Below are 12,130 nucleotides of genomic sequence, written 5' to 3'. Positions count from 1 at the left end.
GCCATCTCAAGACCACCCCACCTGAGTATCTATCCCATGTGCAATCACCAAAGGTAGATGCTGATGTGGAAGACAGGAAGTGCATGCTGATAAGAGCCTGATATGGATATCTCCTCAGAGGCCTTCAAGAGTCAGACATATTCAGAGGCAGATGCTCACAACTAGCCATTGAACTGATCATGGGGTTCTCAATAGAGGAGTTAGAGTGAAGACTGAAGGAGCTGAAAGGGTTTGTGGCACCATGAGGAGAGCAACAATACCAACCAACCACAGCTCCCAGGGTCTAAACCACCAGCCTGGGAGCACTTAGGGGGGGATCCAGGGCTTCAGCTGAATATGTAAAAGTGGAGGGCCCTGCTGGGCATAGGTGGAAGAAGAGAACCTTGACCTCATGAAGGCTGGATGCCCCAGGGGGTGGGAATTTTGAGGGTGGGGAGGTGGGAGTGGGGGGGTGTAGATAGAGGTTACATCCACAGAGAAGTATGAGGAGGGGCGAGGGGATTGGGGGTTCCGAGGGGGTGGTGGGGGATGGGGTAAGGGAACAACATAGGAAATGTAAATAAATCATCCAATAAAAAAAAAAAGAAAAAAAAAGAAAAAAAAAAGAAAAAAAAAAAGAGTGGACACATGGAGGTGTCTGGGCCTGCTTTGTCTCCCTCTATGATAATCAAGAGGATAAACCATGGGTGAATCTTTCTGGACTACGGGTTCTATTGAGGGAACCCAGGTGGAATCCCGAATTTTTCTCAACCTTCATAAATAATTTTCATAGTTTTGAGATCATTTTTTCCACTCACTTTAAATCCAGTTGACTTACTCAATTATTTCTTAATACCAGAAGCTACACATGGGCCATACAGGCATCCTCACCCTCTAGAGCAAAACAGACATTGGTCTGTTTTGTTTCATAAAGAGTTTTCCAAGTTGCATAAATTAACCTTCTTGATCTCTCAATTCCTCCTTCAGTTTCTGTGGGTTAAACTATATCTTATTCAGTAGTCTGTCTGAAGCATATACCATAGGACCTGACATACAACTGACTGACACAAATAAGTATAAAATAAGTTACTGAGACAGACACATAAAAATATTTAAAGAAGACAAGTTTTCAAATGATAGAATGTGCCTTAGTAGTCTGACTTCAAAGTAAATAAAGTTAAACAAATATTCGTAATTGTGTACTTAATATCATTCTTATAATAAATACTAACCAGAAGTTATTTAGTGGGAAAACTGTTGAATAAACATGAGACATTTGCATCATCGAGTATCATGGAGCCACAATAACAAATAACTTGGAAATGTACATACATAGCTCTATAAAGGGGTAGATTATAAATGTTATAGATATTTTATATTCACAACATTTACAACAGAACACAATGATATTATTACTAAACCATGCTCACTTATGAGAGGAAAAGAGATACAGTCAGGAAGCATGAGGAAATGATGTAAAGTACAGGAAAAGGTTATCATGATGCTGTCTATGATGGAGATCTCTACTAAACATGAAGATACACATGTGTCTCTTATTTTCTTATTCTTATTTTACAAATAGTTTGAGCAATAAAGTTTCAAGAAGGAAATAAACAAAATAATAATTGTGTGTGAAATCGGTGCTTATTCATCTAACTGCTTTATGTTTTACTGTCCTTTTCATGTATTTGGTAAGCAAAAATGTTAAATATAAGAGACACACATACAGTAATTTCTTGAGAGAATGTGTGAATGGATTCAAATGCACATCCTACTTCTGTATTTCATTGTCATCTGTGTATGTTTCAGGTCGTGGGTCAAAATACACATGACAAAGAACATGTACATGCCTCAGGCTCAATTATTAGTGTGTCTTCCAGCTTTCTTTGCCTTCAAAGGTAGAAGTGTCAATCATGTTTTAAGTGTCTGTTATAGTAGAGTGAAATCAACTTCTGGTTATTGTCCCAGTTCCTGGACTCATACTGGCTAGCCATAGGCTTAATAAATGTTTGTTGACTACCATAGTCAGTGAAAAACTCTAAGACTAAAGAAAAAATTCAATTAAAAAGGAAAGAACTGTTTAATTGTCATGGAGAGGAATTTGTTTTAATGAAATAAAATTTTATAGTCCAACGTAAATACTCATTTTGGTGTTGAACTCTGCCTTGGCTGCTACTGGGTACAATGTGGTAGTGTTTCCTGAGCATTCCTTTGTCTGTTAGCATCTCAGCAGGTGGCTGTGACCAAGAAACATTTCTCTGAACACCTAAGCAAATGTAGCAGTTCTTTCATGTGCAAACACAGACCGGTCCTCTACAGTTTACAGTCTTTTTGTTAATAGTCCTTCCAGGAGGAGTGAAGTCTATTTAGTCAACAATTAGATAAGGCTATTTTTTAATATCCAATAATATGACTAATTTAAAGTATCTTAGTTTTTAATCAAATTATCTTTGAACTATAACAAAAAGGTTTTTTTTCAAATAAGTTTCCAGTTTATCAGCTGACTCAAATCCTCAACATCTTTTCTCCACATTGTGAATTTTGCTAACACTATTGATTAACATGGTCTGATATAATCTGGACTGCAATGCAGTCTCCCATATAAAATTATGAATTATGCAATTACATACTATTAATCCATACAAAACCTTAGAGGGATTTTGCTTGGCACATCTGTGGTCATTGTGTATCACTTTGTATTGCAAGAATCACCTTAATATTCACTTGTTAAAATCGACCTGTTCTACACAGTGCAGTCAAATGCCACTTCTCCTTCGGGCTCAGCTCAGTCTCATTATTCACGCAGGAATTCTTTATTCTTTTGAAATTCATAATACGTGTTGTTTTTGTATTTGAATCCAGCTTTGTATTTTTCAATATGTTTCTGCCTTCTTGTTTCCTTTGATTCTGCTATTATTTATTTTATGCTCCTTCAAACACCCAATAGACATTAATCAAATGCATTCGGTATATGAGTACTTTTGCCAAGTAGTGAAGAGTCATACCAAATATGGAGGTGTCTTTGTTCTTAAGAAGCTTACTGGCTGTATTTCCCATTCATCATTATCCAGTGTATGCTGAACAGACCCATAATATCAGGGTGAAAACAACTTTGAGCTAAGAGACTTAGTTGTGTTTATTCCTGGATTCTGCACTTATCATAGGGTGCTATACATGTATTATAATTAGTCGATATTATTGTATTCTCAATAATGCAATATTAATCGATGATGACTGGTCCACATCTCTACAATTTACCATTGCATATTTTGGGGTATACTCTCATTTGAATTCCCATGTTCACTCACTAATACCAAAATGAATGTAGAGAGTTTTAAAAAGATTCTCATGTAGTAATAACTGAAAATCTACATCAGTCACTAAAACAGGTGTCTGGCTCAAACGAAGTTTTCTTCCAAAATGACAATTCTGGAATGCTAAATCTATTGCATTTACTTTGTATTATAGTCATCAGTGAGTGAATGTATGTGTGAAGAGTTGTGTGTGTGCACGTGCATGTGTGTGTTTACACTCATATGTGGCACCTGGAATGAAACTCAGGCCATCAGGCATGGGAGTAAACAACTTTATCCACTCAGCCATCTTGTCATTCCAGATCTATTGGGGGATAAGTATTGGTATTATTTATCTAGAAATGTTCATGTCATTTATCATAGACATGGTGAAGAAACGAAGACTCCTGAACTGGATCACACGTAAGATGGTACTAATCATTAGAACTTTAGATATTTGATCAATACCATGGAATAGTAATGTTCTAGCTTTAACTGCTTATTAAAGCTTTCCATTGAAAGGTCATCCACTGATTAATACATAGCCAGTGGTATACAGTCAGCTTCTTGAGCAACACAGCTTATCCTTCTGTATGAGTTCTGATATCCATCCCATTCTTAGCAGCACTCTGCTCCTCCCTGGCATCCCGTGCTCCATCACTGGAGCTAATCCCTATCACCCACTCACGGCCATCACTCTTTAGAGGTTCTCTGGATTCTGTACTGGCCTCATCTTCTGATTTCGTGTTCTGCAAAGGCCAGAAAATCTCTGATAACTTTATTATATGCCATTTTAAATAGTTACTTGACAGCTTTCTCTTGTTCACATCATTATTTCCAGCTACCACTGTGGATGGTCTAGCTCAGATCGACCTCCAGGCTGCTTCTGCACTCATGCTCTGGCCTTGCATGGTCCTGTGCTACTGTCTTTACCCATAGAGGTGGTGGGATAATACACTGGGAAAGTGGTTTTGATTTCAAGTGAAGCGGTGCAGTTAGAAGACCATGGTGTGTGACACACTCGGTACACCTATCTTCATAGAGAACACTGAGTAGATGGCAGTGTGGTGCAGACAGACTCAAAGAAAAATCAGGAACCACTAAGACCAGAAAGTGAGCAGACATGCTCTGCTGATATGAGTGTTTCAGAATGAGAATGTTCAAGGATGAATAAAACATTTCAGCCAATGTATGTAGCAATCAGAAATTATCTTTTCTGAGATGCAGTAATAAAGCTGAACATAATACTTAGATCTTTGATGCAGCTCACATGCCAGAGTCTCCCTACCCCCAACCAACATACGACCTCACTTTCCTCATGCTCTTGCTTGTCTCCTGTTGATGTCCCAACACTGATTTTTTTACCTGCATTCATCCATGATCTTTTACACAGACCCTTTTTCTGAAGTAGTAGATCAAAGACAAAGAGCAACAGATAAAAAGACACCACAAACAACTTCCTAATATAAGTAATTTGTCTACAATCTGAGTTCTTCAAGTGTTCTAGGTCTAAGAACCTGTCCTATTTATATTGATTCTGAGACAATTGATAGAAAGGTCACCAGTGTTTTCACAGCTCCAAGACCACCAATATTTCATGTGTTTCTGATTCATCCAAGGTAGGAAGCCACTGATGGAAAGGTATCATAATATGATCCTGTAAGTGATAGAGAAATTCCTACAGGAAAATAAAAAATGAGACTACACTTGCAATGGTGTTGACTGCCCAACATTTAGAGATCCACTTTAATAAATGTTTATATTTATAGTCAGTTAATAACCTTAACGTTGGCCCACAATATTCTTTATCTTCTCTTGGCTCTCCATTGGTGAGATTTCAGCCAGTGTGCTATGTGATTTGGAACCCATGCATTACACTGCTTGCAGTGTCACTGGGTATATTGACACCAAGCCCATCTGAGAAGGGAGCAGAAGACAACAAAGAAAGATCACAGCTTAGGGCTTGAACATGAAAAGGAACTTGAGATACCTAAAACAAAGCAATCTGAGGAAACCGAGATACTATCTAATTAATGACCTAGGCAATCACTAATGGCCAAGAGTAATATGAGAAGTATGAAGTTAGGCCAATGAATGAGAAGGTTCTGTGTGTAAAAGTGTTTGTTGTCAAGCCTGACATGAGTTCTATTCCAGGACCCACACAGTGAAAGGGGAGAACTGACGTCCACATGCATACCGTGGCCATGTATGTACACAGATGTGAACACACACACACACACACACACACACGCACACACACAACACACTAAACAAATCGAAACAATTAAAAGTATCAAATGCTTTTTAATTTTTTTATTTTTCTTGGTAATATATAACATGCATAAACTGTTTTTCCACTTTAATGAAAGAAAAATAATGACAGTTCTCATCCTCCAAAAACTGAGTGTGGACCTGTTGGGCAGAGGACAGATGCAGTATGTCAAGCTGAGAGCACATCCCTTTACACCAAATAGACACACAATAGCTAGAGAGACAGAGCTAGCAGGGCTAGTAAGTGGGGGCAGTCATCCCACAGACAGACAGTCTTAGCCTCTCCTTGGATGATGCAGAACTATGGCAGAACCTAGCAAACTATATTCATCAGTTCTTTTGATCACTGCTCTAACATGTTGAAAAGAATTTTCAACCACACGTTTTTCCCCTCCACACAACCCCCAGCATTGCCCCCAAGGTGTCCCTGCCTTATCTCTATATCTTCATCTTCTTTCTGTAACCCTCTAAGTCCAAATAAATGTTCAGATGTACATAGTCATGGGTTCATTCACTAGAGCCTGGACAGCCTATAAGTGGCCATACTCCCAAGAATGAATCTCAGTCTCCAACAGCACCAACGGTCACAAGCTCTTCAATTATGTTTGGGGCCTCCTGAGCCTCCTCTCCATTGGGACTTCTATAGGACTTATATTTTACAGGTCAGGTGAAGGTAACCACAGGTGGTGTTAAGCTGTCATGTCCAGGTTGCAGTATTTCACAGAACTCCACTCCATTCTCCGAATATTCCTATTTCTACCCCTACCATGATGTCCCTTGAACTGTGTCTACTTCTTCTCTTGGTTCTCAGATGTCCAGGAAACACATACAATCCATGTGTCCTTGTATAAGTCCTTTCTAATCAACTTTTTGACCAATTCTCAACTTTTCTGAACAAGTATGCATGAAAGCAGAAGGCAAAGAAAACCTAATGCACCACGCTATGGAAGGTCACAAGGCTCAACTATCTGCAGTAGTATTTGCTGATCTTGTGAAATGTCTCAGGCACTGTGCCAAGTATTTAATAATGTACTGTTCACTTAACCCTCCACTGCTTTTAGGGCATTGCGTTCATACCCGTTTACAGATGTGAAATTGGAGCCAGAAAGTTTAAGCAACTTGACAACAAACACATCCAAGAGAAATAACATAGTCTAAATCTGGATCACCTGGACCATCAATAAATTTAGATAAAAATCATATTTTGAAACTTGTCATCTATAATAAAAATGCAGATTCATAGGCAATTCTTTCTTCTGTTTTTTTTCATCTTTTTTCATTTTTTATTGGATATTATTACTTACATTACAAATGTTACCCCCCTTCCCAGTTTTTACCCCCAGAAACCTGCTTCTATGAGGGTGTTCCCACACCCACCCACTTCTGCCTCCCCACCTTGGCATTCTTCTATACTGGGGCATCGAGCCTTCACAAGACCAAGGGCCTCTCCTCCCAGTGATGTCCACAAGGCCATCCTCTGCTACATATGCAGATGGAGCCATGGGTCACTCCATGTGTGCTCTTTGGTTGGTGGTTTAGTCCCTGGGAGCTCTGGGGAGTTTGGTTGGTTGATATTATTGTTCTTCCTATGGGGTTGCAAACCCCTTCAGCTCCTTCAGTCCTTTCTCTAACTCCTCCATTGGGAACCCCATGCTCAGTCCAATGGTTGGCTTTGAGCATCCACCTCTGTATTTTTCAGGCTCTGGAACATTCTCTCAGAAGACAGCTATATCAGGCTCCTGTCAGCAAGCATTCCTTGGCATTCACAATAGTGTCTGGGTTTAGTGACTGTACTGGGATGGATTCCCAGGTGGGGCAGTTTCTGAATGGCCATTCCTTTTTGATTAATGCATAAAACATTAATACATTTCCAACATTAAAGAAAACATCAATTCAAAGTTTAAAAATTTTGCATCAAATTGATGAACATACATATATCTGTTTTTTATAACATGGATACAAAGGAGTAATTCACAGAGTAGTTAGTGATAAACAATTTGACATAAAAATTACATGTTTCTGAGTTCCTAAGCATCTGGCATATACTGTCATATTGAAAAAAGTCATAGTTTCCTCCTTGTTAAAAATAATTCAGTGACTTCTCTTGAATATCATTCTCATGGAAAGCAATGTTTGTGTTTGTCACCCAAGCAGTACTGAGGCTTTTCCTCTAATTACAGTCATAATATTCTTTCTCAAACCTACCCAGTATTCCCCAGTAGTTCACCAAATATTTGCTTAGGTCTTGAGCATTTGGACAATATTCTTGTTTCCTTAATCATATTTTGGTCATTGCAATTCAAATAACACAACATTTAATGCATCTTCCTAGTTCTCTAAATCAATACTAGATGCCTGTTATCAGGGTTCCTTCATATGTATACTACCCTACTCAGCACTTGCCCCTTGGTGTTGAAATCGTGGATTAAACTGTATCTTCTACCACATTTCCCACCTTGCAGGCCAGGACAATTTCTTCCTAACCTGTTTTATTAGCACTTAGTTCAGGTCCAGACCCTTAGAGTGAATATTTAAAAATAACTGCAATGTATTGAATTGGTCTTTTCACCTTTCCTACTGATGAGGGCAGCTGAGAGGGAGCTGTCCTTTGACTCAGTTATATCAGTAGATGTAGCTTTCTCTCACTAACATAAAATAGGTCACATTTGTCAAGGTCAGGTACTCAGAATACTGATAGAGAAATTTAAATCTATCTGCATTATCTGACTTGCTAACCATATTAGTGTCTCCTCATTCTTGAAACAACTCCATCATCGGAAAGTTTTCTTGGTACAACTATGAACCTGTCAGTGGAGTCTGAGGAATAAGCTACCTTGTGTAGTGGATGCTTTTCACTTCCGTGATACATCTTGAACTACACAGGTTATTCTCAGCTCTATCCGAGTTTGCTAACAATGTACTTGGTCTATTTTACAAATGTGTAATCATTAATTTACTCACTTTGGATTTATTAGTGGATATTAATATGTTTCTTTTTGTAATTCAATTTTTTGTCTCCACATTCCCCCTTTCTAGTTGATAAAAATAGTATATCTAGCTCATTCTGAGAATTAATTCATTGTATATTCAGGAATAAGTCAACAGGAATCAATAGACACATTAATGATTAGACAATTCTTTTGGTGAACACAGTTTCTGGTTAATTTTTGCAAAACATGGGGAAATATAATTTATAATTTGCTCCTCATAATATATATCAGGGACAGTCATGCAAGAATGAAGAGAGCAAATAAAAACCAAGAAAATTGGGAACACTGCTCACAAATTAATGTATAACCAGGACAGGGTCTTTGCTGTGGATGAGCAGCAGTGGGGCATAGAGAACAGGAAGAGTCATAACCCAAACACAGAGGGAGATGTATGTTGAGGTTTGAGTGACCATCCTATGAAGATCCAGACTACTAGACAGCACCATTTCCTCTTCTTGTGCGAACAGCTAAATAAAGAAGGTACACAGATGGAAAAGGACAGGTCATGAGGTTGATACCAAAGCCTATACATCTTCCACAACAAACCAGGCTTGTGGGAGACAGTTGGAGAATCTATCTGGAGGGCCAAACAGGATTCTTAGAGATAGATTTGAGTTCAGTTACCTCTTGAACCCACTACTGTAAAGCTACCCTTAAGTTCATCAGAACGATCAGATCATCATTAGCTCTGTCTGAGCTGTCAATCATTCAGCTCATGGCTATTATGCTGATGTCAGTAAGTGTACCACTGGAGTAAAATATATTTACTATATAACTTCCAAGGAACCAAGAATTATGGAGCTTGAAGGCAAATTGATATTTTCAGGCTACCTGTACTCTATAGCTCTAGAAAAAAAATCACAGTTGTTCTGAGTCTTGGGGTAATATCAGCCATTTGTAGCCATGCGGGCCAAACAGATGATGGAGACATAGAGCAGCATTTATAGTATCATTTACTTTCTCTGTGTTTTTCCAGTGATCAACACGTGGCCACAGCATTAGATTCCTAAGCTTTCAGTGTGATCTACACCCACGCTGACTGTGATATGTTATCTAAATTCAAAGAACTAAAATAAACCAATACTTTACTGGAGATTGATGTGCAGCCAGGACTGGAAAGCTCTCAATTGGAATCACTTAAGGAGAAGCCAGTATTTGACCTGAGTCTTAAAAGTGCCAGAAAGGACAAAGTTTTCAATAAAATGAGATGGGGTGTGGCTATGATTTACAAAGAGACACATAACCATTTGTTAACTAAAGCAGAACAAACTAAATTTGAGCATATCATAAATGAACTTTTCGACTTTGGCAGCACCTGGTTTAATGCTGTCACATGAAGTAACCATCCAATGTCTCATTTCTTCCTTAGAATAAGAGTTGAGAGCATGGTTATAACTTCTAGAAATTCCTCACCTGATTGCTGAGACACAATACACTGTGCAACACTGGTCATTTGGTCATTACAAACTGTTCAAGTTCAGTATTTTCAGCTTCTGTTTCTATTACAAATCTAATATTAGTTTCAATTTTCTCAGTTCTTCACTGTCTGTGTTCAAATGGTTGTACATGGACACACAAATAGACACACACACTAATGTTCAGTTTCTGAAAGCTCTTAAATATCTGCAACTAGCATAAGTGTTGATTTATTTTGCAAGTCTTTATATTATCTGTGTCTTTATATTATCTATAATAGTTATCTTTTTATCACTGTTGTGATAAAATGCCTGACAAAGGTTACTTCAGAGAGGAGATATGTATTTGTGTCATGGTTTTGCAGTCCATGAAAGTATGTCCTGGAGGCTGCAGAGTGCACCAGATAGACCAACTGCCTTCACAGTCAGGAAGCAGAGGAGGATGAGGAAAATGTCTCAGCTCAGCTTTTACTCAGTCTGTGGAGTGATGTCCACCACATTTAGTGTAAGTTTCACTCATCAATATCCTAATCCATAAACTCCCTGCCATACAAGCTCAGAGGGTTGCCTCCCAGGTGCTTCTAGATCCTTTCCAATTGGCAGTCAATACTACCAATCACAGGACATACTCATCTCTAACACCTCAGCTTACCAGGCATTTCACACTTTCAATGGCCATAATAGAATTTTTCTCATTCACATTAACACTTCCTCCATCTGGTTTCCTTAGTGAGTTGAATTTCCCTTTCAACTGGTCAAGCTAAAAGTTTCTAAGACTCCCTTGACCCTTTGTTTTCTCCCAAACTTCTAAATCTGAGAGGGAGAATTACAAATGCACACCCCATCCCCAAGTCTTTATACACACCTTCTTTTACCATTGCTGTCCCATCATCTCAGACAACCCCCGGATCTCCTGACTTTGTGTCTTTAAAGTCTATTTTCTATACTGTGTTAAGAATAGAAAAGAGAAACACAATTCACGGTGCCCGAATCTTTCTGAAGAATCAGCAAATAACTAGATGTTGAATTTTCACACTTTTTTCCCTCATAGAATTTCTGTTATTTTTCTTCTTCTAGAGCTTTCAACACAGGAAGAATTCAGTTTCAAATTTCACAAGTAATACATGACTACAGACTGAAGCAAGATGCAGATTCTAACTGTAGATATTCTTAAAGGTGCTGCAGTATTTCCCCACTGAAGTTTTTAGGTACATAACTAGCACATTTTGAACTTAGTATTTTGGTTACAATTTGATTCATATTCTGCACAAGCACCAGAAGATTTGCATTTTAGTCAAATGTGTGTAAATCAATTCAGATCAATGCAGGAAAGAGACATTTATTTAAAGAAACTGCAGAGTGGATCCCTTCTAAAGATTTAGCTTACCAAATGAGTCATTACACCTAAACGTCTACTCTCAAGCCGTGATCTCTGTTTGTGAGGTTTACAAATCACAAAGAGTTCCATAGCTTTCAGCTTCTCAAGCTTCAAAAGTTGGTTTGGTTTAATTATTCTCTTGGGTATAAACAGGTTAATTATAATATCTCTGTGAATTGGTTTCTTAATTGGTAAGTCTGTGACTAAATCCTCCTGAGGTGGCTTGCATTGGTCATAGTTATACATCATTCCAATATTGGGATCTGGTGAGTAAATAAAGCTTGTCTTCATCCTGGTAAGCTAGATCTAGATTTGAATAATGTGGAATAATATAAGAATGGACAAAAGCAAATAAAGTCATATGCTATAACTTATTAATCTAAATGTTTCTGATACGTCTCCCCACGTGGGCGTGGGTTAGGGGCTTTGCTCCTGAAAGTCTCCAGCATCTGTAGCCTCTTTGCTTAGTTGCCTGCAGCACATGATACCTGTTATGACAATAACCAGAGCTGCTCTTTTGGGGGAAAAATCCACTCCAGTGATAAGCTACCACAGATTGTACCCTCCTGTTCATTCCCAACCATCCAAACACAGTATTATTTAACTCATAAATAAACTAGTCTATTTGTCAATCTGTCAGTCTGTCTGTCTCTGGATTTATAATGTAAAAAAACGTAGGTGCATTTATAAGTAGAGAAAAGGGCCCATGAGCATCAAGAGATAGCTAGTGTTCTCTACAAATTAAAGTTCTCTCTCAGGTGTCACATCCTTCGTGATGTATTTCCATTTTATATATTTTCTTTA

The 12,130-nt window shown here is 38.3% G+C and overlaps 1 pseudogene; it reads right to left on the bottom strand.

Annotated features, from left to right (window-relative positions):
- Window positions 1–11,617, bottom strand: part of LOC114609940 — a 52,408-nt pseudogene extending 40,791 nt beyond the window's left edge.
- Between the last annotated feature and the right edge of the window lie 513 nt (window positions 11,618–12,130).

This window comes from Grammomys surdaster, unplaced genomic scaffold, assembly GCF_004785775.1.
Source record: "Grammomys surdaster isolate TR1022 unplaced genomic scaffold, NIH_TR_1.0 125996, whole genome shotgun sequence".
In the NCBI taxonomy this organism is placed as follows: Eukaryota; Metazoa; Chordata; class Mammalia; order Rodentia; family Muridae; genus Grammomys; species Grammomys surdaster.
Note: the sequence above shows the minus strand (reverse complement) of the source record. Positions and strands in the feature narration are given on the sequence as shown.